The sequence below is a fragment of the Centruroides vittatus genome, unplaced genomic scaffold (assembly GCF_030686945.1).
Source record: "Centruroides vittatus isolate TY-2023 unplaced genomic scaffold, ASM3068694v2 contig_439, whole genome shotgun sequence".
In the NCBI taxonomy this organism is placed as follows: Eukaryota; Metazoa; Arthropoda; class Arachnida; order Scorpiones; family Buthidae; genus Centruroides; species Centruroides vittatus.
In genome coordinates this window covers 2,039,938-2,052,629 of record NW_027122239.1, presented here as the reverse complement: position 1 = coordinate 2,052,629, position 12,692 = coordinate 2,039,938, and the positions used below count along the sequence as shown (strand labels likewise).

Sequence of the window (12,692 nt, the reverse complement as noted above, 5' to 3'; positions counted from 1 at the left end):
TTTATATATTTTTAAAGATTTTTAATTAATTAAAAATAACTTTTTATGTTGTCATCTCCAGTTTCATCTTCCTCTGTGATGCGGATTTATCAAGATATTTAATTCGCAAAAAAACAGTTTCAAGGTAATTAATTCACAGAATTTTACATTTATATTATATTAAAAAAATCTAAAATAATTCTTTCGATAAATTAAATATGTAAATTCGATTATAAAATCATGTTTAAAATAGTTTTAAAAATGCCATTCTCAATAAAAATTATTTTTAAAAATAATTAACATATTCAGCCAATTTTCTTAATTTAGAATTAAATATTTATTGTTTTTTAATGTTTAAAAAATTATTTTAAGTTAAAAATAAGCTTTTTTTAAATTCTAAAATCTTCAGCTTCATCCTCCTCCTCCTCCTCCTCTGCCAGCAATCAGCATCATAGAGTAAGATGAAGTTCAAGAAGATAAAAATAAACTCATGAAAGTATTTAATTTGCAAAGAGTTTTTAAATAATTTTTTAAAATAATAATAAAAAAAAAAAGATATGCATTATCTAAACTGCTAGGAATAAATTCTTAAATATATATATAAAAAAATTAGTGTTAAAAGTAAAGTTATTTAGATATTAAATTTACAGAAAAAATACATTTTAAAATGTAAATTACTTATATTTTTAATAAACAGAATTTTCATTTTAATCTAAAATTTTAATAAATATGTTAATGTTTATTCCTGTAAATTTCTTTTTTTTTCTATTTTTAATTATTTACTTTCATAAATTGATAATTAATATATAAATAAATAACTTAAAACTAAGAAATATTTAATTAAAAAGTCACATTAAAATTGATTAAAAAAATAGAAAATAATTTATTAAAAAAAATAAATATATAAAGTTATTTTCTTAATTTAATAAAATTTTAATAAGAAAGTAAATGAAAATTTATAATTGATAATTAGAAAAATATTAAAAAAAATTAAATTATTATTATTTTATATATTTATTAATAATTAAGTAAATAAAAATTTTTATTTTTAGATTTTAAACAATGTTTTATATATATATATTTTTTATTATTTAAAATTATCCAATAAATATATAAATAATTTATACTTAAAACTTAATTAATATCAATTAAAATATTACATTAATTATTATTTAATAATAAATTAAATGATAATTTTTACAGATTTTGTTTTACTTTTATAAAATTAAAATAATAATAATAATAATAATAATAATAATTCAAAAGTAATTATTAATGAAACCTTTATATGTGATTTATAAACAATTATTTTTTCTAATAATATATTTAATTTTAATTAATATAAAACAATAAATTTAGGAAGAAGAATGGGAAAAAAGCATTAAATTTTACTTTTTTTTTGGTTTATTTTTATCTCATATATTTCTACACTAAATGATTTATTATGCATGAATTTGCATAAAGAACGTGCTGTGAATATAAATTTTCACAATTCATCTTTTATTTTATTTTTTTATTTTATTTTAGAACAGATACAATAAACCTTTGTGTACTAAACATGGAAATAAATTGAAGTTTAGGAACGTAACTTATACAGGAAATTATATACATATATTTACAGTTCTATACTGTATCATGAATATACTGTATAATATATAGTATTTTGATATTTATAATTTATAATATATATATAAGCATTGAAGCTAGATACAACTAAGCTATAAAAGTCGAGTTTATGATTTACAACAGTTGAAAATTTGTTGTAGGCTTTTATACATAGTAAAAGTTAATTCTTTCTCTAAAAATCTTACAATTTTTCTAACAAAAGTGAAGTTTCTTGGGCTACATACTGTCATTTACAACTGTGAAAAGAGATTGATTGGCAATAACAGCTGCTTAAGGAAACTGTTGCTGATAATAAAACATCTTGATAGAATTTAAAATATAAAAAGAAACTTCCTATCCTTATATTAAATATATTATTCACTCTCCTCTTTTAAAATTTTAAATAATTAACTATATAAGTGTCTAATTTCGTTGTGTGTTAAATGATACAAACATTAAAGTTAATTATCGTTTTTTTTAATGAATAAAGGATAATATTCGGTGATTTAATTAGCTTAATGATAATTAAAATAATAATAAAGTAATGTTTTTTTTCAAATTTATTTAATTATTTGGGAGATTCGAGATCGAAACTCGCTGATCTTTATTTCTAGAGAGCTTCTGTTCTCTGATTGGTCGATTCGAATAGAGTCGCGACCAATTAGCGATTACACTTCGATATTTTAAATATTTTTACTTTTAAATTTTAAAATTAACTTTAAAAATTTGTGTTAAATTAGATAAAAGATTTTTATTATTATATTTTTTAATATAAAAATAATAAATTTTTTAAAAATGTTTTAATTAAAATAAAGAATTTCGGAGTTGAAATTAAAGTGTAAGTAATGAAGAGTATTTGTAAAAAATACTTAAAAAATTATAAGTTTACGACGCTGAAAATATAGGAAAACAGAGAAAGTTTGATGAGAAATTCTTATAAATGGTTGTGCAATAAACGAAAAATTTTTGAACTATTTTCTATTAGTTCGATGATCATTTTCAGTAAATTCTTAAAATTTACTTTCTAGAATGTTATAGATAGCTTCAATCGACAGACATACGGACGTACTTTATATAATACAACATTTATTTTAACGTCTAGCTTTGAAAAAAAATCATTAAAATAAACAATTTTAATGATTTCAGCTTTAAATTTTTTTATAAAGTAAATTGTATGTTTAATTTATTAAACTTATAAAATTTCTTACGTTTATATAAATATTAATAATGTTTTTACCCACAATTTTTTATTTTTCTTTATGATAAATGACACAAACAATATAAAATTATTATTATTCATACATAATGTTTATCGAATGCTAAAGAAAATGGTATTACAACTAAAACCATTAATTTTTTTAAAATAAATTTTTAATGATATTTATTTGATTTTATTTAATTTTTAAAAGGATTTTATCATAGTAAATTTTGATTTTTAAACTTTTATACATTTTATCTTCGTAGTGTAAAAATTTATCCTTAAAGAAGGGGAATGGGTGGAGGATGGAGAGAAAAAGAGAAAGATGCTGCGAGAGGAAATTTTATTTTCGAAAAAAAGGTTAAAAAGACAAAAAAATTACAACAAATCCAGGTCATTTTCACAGAAAGGATATCATATTATAGAACATTTACTAGCAGGCGATAGAGAGTGAAAATCAGCTTTTAGTTTGAATTGTAACCTGAGAGGTTGAAAAGTTTAAGTAAAAATATAGACTAACTTTTATATTTTGTTATGATTTTGACAAAAATTGCTCAAAAATTAAAATAGTTAATCAATTATATCTTGTTATAAAGTAAGAGTTGTACAGAATCACAATTTGTAGATATACGAGTACAAACTGTGATTCTGTACAACTCTTAGTATTAGTGATAATATTTACTAAAGGTTTTAAACTCTAAAGTAATTTCTAATGACTTTAAACTCTAAAATAATTAATAAAAATTCTCTTAAAAAATTATTACTAATACAAGCATAAAAACTTTTATTAAAACGTATTATCTCCATCGACGAGATTTAGGTGAAACCCCTCTTCATTTAAAATATTAAAATTTTTTAAATTTAAGCTTAAATTTAGATAAAATATTATTTTAAAATATAGTCTACTAAAAAATATATTAAATATAAAATAAAACATTAGTAAAAATGAGTAATTAAATGTAAATCCTAAGGATAATTATATAAGTTAAATGCTTCTCCTGAGAGACAAATAACGATTATAACATGATATAATATGATAAATATAGAATGAAGGATGAGAAGAATTATTGAATATCCTATATTAAATCTCTCATCATCAAACAACAGCCCTATAGATTCTATATTTTATTTATACGTTCAAGAACTACGATCATCATTTCACTTATTAATAGAAAATATCGTGGATAAATCGATGAGAAGAGTTATAAGTAATATACAAAAAACATAATTTAGTCTTATTTTAATTTAATTTATACTAATTTTAAAATATAATTCTATTTCTAGATAAATATTTACACGTATCTAAAATTAGAAAATGATAAATCTCAAGATGACATGAATCATTATCAACATCACTCATGAAAAATAAAACTTTTTATTTATAAATTTTAATTTTTAATAAATAATTAAGTAAATAATTTTAATATTTATTAAATAATTAATCTTAATATTTGATTTATAAAAATTAAATTAATTTATTACAAGAATAAATGTAATTATGTAAATAATTTTTTAAAATATTAAAATACAATAATTTAGTTTTTTAAAAAAACAATTTTTATCTGTGTAAAACATTATAAACTATCAGTCAAACTTTTAATTAATATTTTAAATTATTTTAGAATATTTTAAACATTTTATTTATTAGGAAAATAATTTTAAAATAGAAAATAAAATATAAATTTAAAAAAAGTTAAACTTATATGATTAAAGTACAATACATGCATTAATTATAATAATTGAATTAATTATTTTTTAGAATATTAATAAATAATATAAAGAGAAATTTCTATTTTTAGACATAAAAATGTCTTAAATGCTTATATAACATGTAAAAATTATTTAAATGAAAAAAATAGTGTGATAATTCAGGATAATATTTATATTATCCTGAATTATAATGTTATATTCTTTAAATAAGTGCATTAAATGGAACATTTTCTCAATAATTTCTCAAAAATATAATTATATAATATAATATTCCCTTAATTTCCTCAATAATTTACATTAAATCTCATATTTTCTCAATACCATAATTGCAATTGCACATTTCCTTAATTTCCTAAAAAATTACACATGAACTTTTTTAAATAAATGAATTTTTGAAGAATAAAATTGAAGAAAACAAGAAAAAATAAGAGGAAAATTATATATATATATATATATATAATTTTTTTATAAATCAATGACATATGTGTTGCTATTGATAAGCTAGTTTCTCTTTACATTGATATGGAAGAAGGAATTCAAAAACTTTGAGAAATGAATAATAAGATAAAATATCTGAAAAACAAATTATATAAAATTTTTATTTTATTAGAAATAAAATAGAAGAAGAGGTTGTTTATATATACAGATAAAAATATTTTATACACAGAAATAAATTATTTTATTAAATTAAGGGACTAAGAAAATAGAATAGAGTTATACCTAAAGGCAAAAAAGTAGGAAAATAAAATATAGAATTTCAATAAATGTTTTTTATTTTATTATTTGATGAATAAAAAATTATATATCAAGATAGATATTGTAAATTTATAAATTATTAACTTAAAAAAATAATAAAAGGATTTTTCTTGTTATAAAGAGGGATAAAATAATTTATATAAAATGAAAATTGAAATATTTTTTTCCTGTTTAAACTATAGAATTTTTGAAAATATATCTTTTTTTTTTAAACAGAAGCAAAGAAAATTATATATATTAAATTTACAAATGAAATATAATAAGTGACAAAACAAGAAAATAATAAAAAAAATTTATTTGATGACAAATCTAGAATAATAAAATAAAACAAGTCAAATAAATCCTGATTACAATGAAAGAGAAAATAATCAGATTGAGAAATAAATTAATTTATTAAATAAACAAATAAAAATCTATTATACTAAAGAATATTTTAAAATTAAATGTTTAATATATGATGAGAACAAAGAATTTACATGTGGAAGGCCTAAAGGGATGCGGAGAATAAAAAAAAAGAAAGATTCACTGACTCACCCATTTTCGGTTTTGGATACAGCAACAGTTGGAACCATAAAACCGTGACTCATCTGCCTAAAGCCACAATATGTTCATTTTGGTCTTTTCTTTAATTATTGATTTGCACAATGCTGAATGGATAGTCAGCATTTCCTTTGGCTGCTTCACATTTCTAAATAGATAATGGATTGTTGGCATCAGCAGCTAATGGCTTATTTATTAATCATCTATTTTTACACATTTATTTTATATTTTTAATATTTCTATATAATTAAATTTTGCAAATTTGATTATTTTTATCTAAAATAATTAAATAATTCATTTAATTATTTACTTTAAAAAGATGATATTTATGATTTATTCAAATTTTCCTTAATGAGTTTATACATATATGAAAATATTAAATGTAAAACATTAAATTTAAATTTTAATACTTTAAATTTTTATAAATATTTTATGTAGATAAATATTTAAAATTTAATTAAGATATGTGATATATGTGTGTATGTACCAGTACATTTTATTTATTCATTTTATAAAATATAAATTTATGTATTTTAAATTTGTATAAATGCTATAAACATTTATTATTTTATTTAAAAAAAGAAATGTTTAAAATGGAGGATTTAAAGATATATTTTTTAATTTATTATATATATATATAAGTTTTGAAATGCTAGATATGATTGATAACTGATGATCTTCAACTTCATTTCTCTATTTTTTTATGTATATTCTCCTATGATTTAGCTTGTAAATGTGTTAAAAAATCATCAGAAATTCCTTAAACCATTTATAACACATCATATAATTTTCGAGCAAATATACCAAATGAGACATTAATTAGAATTCTAATTCAAAATATCTGGAGATGATTTTATATATATATATATATTTGTAGTTTATAAATATAGAAAAATACCTGAATAAATAAGATCATATAAACACTTTAAAGGCTCCTAAAAATAATTTATTACATAATTTTAATTTAATTTAATTAAGAATAATTATTAAGGTATTTATAATTTACCAAACTTTATATGTAGATATAAATAAACATAATTAAAAATCTTAAACTATCTTTGTTTACATCCTTATAGAATTACATACTCAAATAGGAAAAATATGAATAGAAAGAACATTAATTAATATTTACAAAACATTATATAAACACTACATGATGATGATGATTGATGTAGTGCATCACTAAAAGATGAATACAACACAAAAATACATAAAATGATTCGAATAAGAATAAAAAGAATAAGTTAGATATTCTAACTTTTATATTGTTACTCTTTCTATTTACTGTATTTACTTAGAACTGTCTATATTTACTTACAGCTTTGTAACAGAATATATATTCATAAATAATCAGTAGTTTTCAATATTCAATTTTACATCGTTATTTCTAAAAATTCATTTATTTTTAAACAAATTAATCAACATCTTCTGCTTTTCGTGTAATAAACATAAACACACGAAGCATAATAAATTTAAGAATTACGAGGACAACATTAAAATTTAGGAAACTAAGAATTATTGAAATGTAATCAGAAACGAATAAAACTTACTCATTCATACATTAATTGGAGGTTTCCAATTTCTCGGAATGTCTGTAACATGTGTTTGCTTCAGCTTTCATTTTGTAAAACTTCGTTTAGTTCACCGTGAATTGGTAATATGAACTAAGTCATTACTATTAATGGTATCCTCTTACATTTGAGGATTTAGTGAATCAATCATTACAGCAATGTTAATGAGCCCCAGTAAGTGATAAACTATATGTTATCTATTATTCCCTAGAATACTGAACTAGTTTAGAAATTCACAAAGTTGATTAATTATAATTATAATTTGATATTTCCATAAGAATTTAATTCTGTATTAATTAGTTTATCTAATATTATTTACATGTTGTTTTTAACATTAGCCACAAGATATTTATTTTTACACCAAGCTAATTAGTTTTCGAGTGATCCTGAGGATGGTATTAAGTTTGTAAGCTGCTATATTTTTAGCTGAATTTAATTATTAATTTAAGAAATTAATTACGTATAATTTTTATTTATACTGATTAAAAGGAATTTAACATAATATATTATTTAAAATAATTTAGTTAAATATGTTAATTTATATTTACATTTTCTTTCCTATTTTTTTAATGCTAAAAGCTTTCTTTTAATATATATTGCTTTTATAAAGGGTTAAATATAATATTTTTTAATGTAAAATTTAATATTAAAGATTAAAAAATTCGATTTATTGAAAGCATTTTAATTATAAGCACAGCTTTTATTACATTAATTCGATATTTAATGTAAGATTTTTGGTATAAAATATCTTTAAAAATTCTTTAAATATTTTAAATTTAATACACAAATTACAAAAGAAACGAGAATTTTATCTTCAAAAAAATAGTTGAACTTATAAAATAATTGTTACATTAAATATATGAGTTTTATATCTTCTATAATATTTTATTAACCATAAAAAGATATAATCTCAAATAATAAAACATAAAAATCTATATATTTTTTTTATCTATGATTTAAAATAAACAGATTAAATATGGTTAAAACTACAACAATCAAACAAAATGAATGTTCTCGTGGGATGAAACACAGAAGATAAAAAACTCAACTATGAGATTTTGATTGCTAGAAGAGACTATCACCTATTTTGTAGCAGTAAATCCATTTATTTTTTCCCCCTCTTCTCTATCTTCCCTTTCAAGCCTTTCAGATAAAGTTATACTTAGATATTTTGCTTATTTCTAAGGTGATTAATGTAGAATGAGTGTAAACAGAATTACACTCTAGAGAAAAATATATCTGTCAACTGTGAGTTGAAAAATTTACCAGTAAAGCTCTATACACTATTTTTATATTTTCTTAACATAAAAATGGTTTGTTTTCTTATTAAATATTGAAATTTATACTTTACTTTAGATTTATAGTATTTTTATATATATATAAAAAATTTTAATTCTTTTATTATTGTTTTAAAAATAAAATTTACAAATTTTTAAGTAGTTTCTTCTAATTTTTTTAAAAAATTATTTACAATAAAAATATTTGTTTTTAATATTTTAAAAACATTTAAAACTTTGTTTTTAAAAATCAGTTGTACTTTAGGAGTGAAAAAAATTTTTTTTCATTATAATTTCTTAATTTAGAAAATTAATAAAATAAATAATTAATTTTATTACTAAAATATTTTAAAATTTTATATTACGCTCCAGGAAATTTGTTTAGAATTGATCGTATTCCTATAATAAAAAATGATTTTAATAGTAAATTATTTATAAAACTTCCAAAGGCTATAAATTAGCAATTTATAAAAGAAATATTTCAAACATTTCAAATGCTTTTACATAAACTTTTACATCATTTTAATACATCAAACTAGATCAATAAAAACAGAAAATTTCCTTAGTGATGACTTCCTTACATAACTCACTCATTTTACAGGAAAGACGGAATTGCAGGAGCAACATCAAATTTTAAACTTGTATATTTAAAAAAAAAAAATTATATATTTTTTTACTACATAGCCCGGAGAATACGATAAGATATTATACATTCGTCTCTAAATATTCCAAAAAAGGAAAAAAGCATCGCTTGAATTCATGATCATTACGTTTTCTGCTTGTCTGATAAGGACTTTCAAATGCGTTTGCAAAGTACTGTAATATTATAATATCAGCAACAGCATCAATATACGAACAGAAATGGGTAAATATTGTAAATGCTAGTGGAAACGTCACTTCAATTACATTATTATGTTTAGGATAGTTTCTAAGCTTCTAAAATACTATTCCGTTAGGAGAAAGAGCTTTGCTTGGATATTTAATCGTTTAGAAGGTGATATGATTGAATAAGGGAGAGTAAGAGAAGATATAAAGGTAACTCAGCCGTTTCTCTCTTATCTCTTTTACTAACTTTATACTCTAGGAAATTATGTATCTTCGGACTTATCTGATTAAGAATGAAGTTAGTGTGTTCGACTGACTCTCTTCTCTCTCATTTCTCTCTAGGAGGGAACGTTAGACATAAAAGATAAGTTTTTAGAATTTAACTTTGCATTTCCGATTGAGAAATGACAAAGAGTTGCTCGAATTAATTTTTAAAATTCAGTTTTTAATATTAATAAGAAGGGAAGTTAAGGAAAAAAATTCTACAAAAAAGTAATGAAAGTTTTCCTAGAAAATGGAACGTCGCACAAGAGAATTGAAGAAGAGAAGGATTTAAAAAAAGAGGGAAGTTAGAAAATGCAAAAATTGTAAAAGAAAAAAAAATGCATAAAAGTATATATTTTGAAATATATGGAAAAAATATCAGGAATAGGAGAAAATAATATATAAAGTGAAGAAGAATTTGAAATGAAAGAGCATAAAATAATAAAAATGAGAATAAGAAAGTGGTTAGATGAAAAGGATGGTAGAAATAAAAAAAAAAAGGGAGAGGAGCCTAGAAAGGAAAGAGAGAAAGAGGATATATAAATGAAGAAGCAAGGAAAAATGACAAGTGAGGAAAGGAAAAAATGCCATAAAAAAGAAGAGAACATAGAAAAAAAAGAACATTAGCCCATTGAAGGAAGCCACGAGAAGGAAGAGATGAAAAGTAGATTTTTTTTTAAGTCAAAGAAAAGTCAAAGAATAATAAGAAAAAGAGATAAGCATAAAAGGTAAATTAAGTAAAGAGTAACATTATTATTGTAATTTTAAAAGGGATGAATATTATATAATACTAAACACAAGTCGACTTTTCTGAATTCTTTTTTTAACGCATTTATTAAATAAATATAAAAGCAGAGTAATAAATGTTAGTTTTAATTTTTCCGGAACTATTATAAAACAATCCAGAATGAAAAATAAACTTGTTATAATCTCAATATAACAACCATTAAAACAAGGAAAGTGAAAACCGTGTTAGTAAAATTACACAAACACTCGCTCTACGAAGACAAACGTGCAATTTAATCTAAGAAGGTACAAATTAATAAAGAAGAGCATGTCAGCCTATACCAACCACTTCATTGCTGCAGATATATGTTGGCTGTCAAAGTAAAGCGAGATTAAGTTACAAGTAGATGAGAGTAAAACTATTTTAATTACGCAAGCGAAACGTGAGCCGAATTCTTGTTTGTAGATAAGAGAAGAAAACTAGGATATATATATATATATATATATACGAACAGACATACACACGGACACATTTTGCTATGCATGAGAATGCCAATGTGGCCCGCCCAAATCCAGTAACGTTGCTGCTATTAGAGAGAGAGTAACCACGCCAAATCGCTGTATCCTCACAGCTGGCTTAGTCCTTGGACTATTCCAACTCCTCCTATCTTTTCTAACGGAAATAGTCCTATGACTTCTGTCCAACTCGGTTATTTTTTTTTTCTATTTTTAGTTGCCTGGACCGAACACCGCCCTATCTACTTATTGCAAAGAGATGCAGTAATGGAAAATGGTAATTTTGTTTGTGTTGTATATTGTATTTTTTCTCTTTCTGCTGTCACGTCCAGTTGAATGTATCGTGACTTGTTTTCTATTTTATTTTTATTTTTAAACATTGAAGATGATAAGCGTGTTTTTATTAATATTTTAATCGATTGTGAATTTTTCAGCAATGGCATTTAAAAAGCGCCATGGGAGTGGTACTTTCTGTCTTTCCAGAATGATTTAAGATGGGATGAAAAGGATAATGTTTAATGTAGGAAAAGGAAGAGCTTGTCTTCAAAAATGAGTAAAAATATAAGAAATAAAGTAATGAAAATATATAAAACATGCCAAAACGTTTGTAGAAGAGACGAAAATGAAAAATATATGTAAAGGATTAAGTGGTATAAATCTGCATCCCTAAGTTTAAATCTTTGACAATTTGTTAAAAAATTCACGTCAAATCTATAAATATGCCACGTCATTAATATTAAAAATTATATCCTTGAGATGTGTAATACATTAGCGAGAATCGGAAAATAAAAATTTTGTTATATTTTATGTAAAATAAAAGATTTTGACTAAAGAAAATGCTGAAAACTTCCGAATTTCCAGATAAAATGTAAAGTATCGTACGCTAAAAACAGGATTTACTTAAGTCTTCGTGTTATAAGAGGGCCTTACACCTTTACATGTATTCTTATAAATGGAAAGGCCTTTATAGAGTCACAAGTCTATTTTACTAAAGTAAACGATTCTTGAAATGAATTTTAATGGCTTTGACTTTCTTTACATCAAGAAATTTTGATAAACGAAACTAATATTTATCTCGAGTGGAAATTTTGTACGTTTGATGCAATATTTAATAATAAATATCCGAAAGTTTGTGTTTTTATAGAATTCATCGATGAAAACACGCTAAAACTACATTACACGCTGCTTTAGTAAGGGAAATGCGTATTAAAGATGCATTTAAAGGTCATTTTTAAAAACTAAATTGTAAAAATAAATTTAAAAACTGCAGAATTAACAATACACTTACAGCATTCTCGTTTAAAAAAGAAAAAAAAATTACAGATTAGCACATACCTTGTGCTTAGGAATCTGTTTATTTTCACAAATTTTTTCTTTACTAGTTACGGTATTTTAAGTAAATTATACGTTATAATTATTTTATTTAATATATTAAAATCACCATCCATTACTCATCAAAGTAGAAAACGCATCAACAAAGAACAGAAGTTAGACGTTCCTCCAACACTTCTTCTTTAGAAAGTTGAAAATACTTTTTAATCATTTAAGAAGTGGAATAAGGAGAAAGGAAGGGAAAAAATATACAGTGTATATATATATATATATATATAAAGTTAAAGTAAAAATTAAAAATATCCGCTTGATTTACTGACCAAAAAATGGAATGTGATGAATAGAAAAATCTGTCAAAATAAATGAGAATTTTATTTGTTGTTAGTTGCATCT

General features: G+C 21.7%; 1 long non-coding RNA gene across 1 annotated transcript; it reads left to right on the top strand.

The window, feature by feature from the left end:
- Nucleotides 1–10,250: 10,250 nt before the first annotated feature.
- On the top strand, nt 10,251–11,577 carry LOC136977099 (uncharacterized). The gene is made up of 3 exons (XR_010881031.1): nt 10,251–10,453; nt 11,185–11,244; nt 11,402–11,577. It is a non-coding gene; the product is annotated as an uncharacterized lncRNA (long non-coding RNA).
- The last annotated feature ends 1,115 nt before the right edge of the window (nt 11,578–12,692 follow it).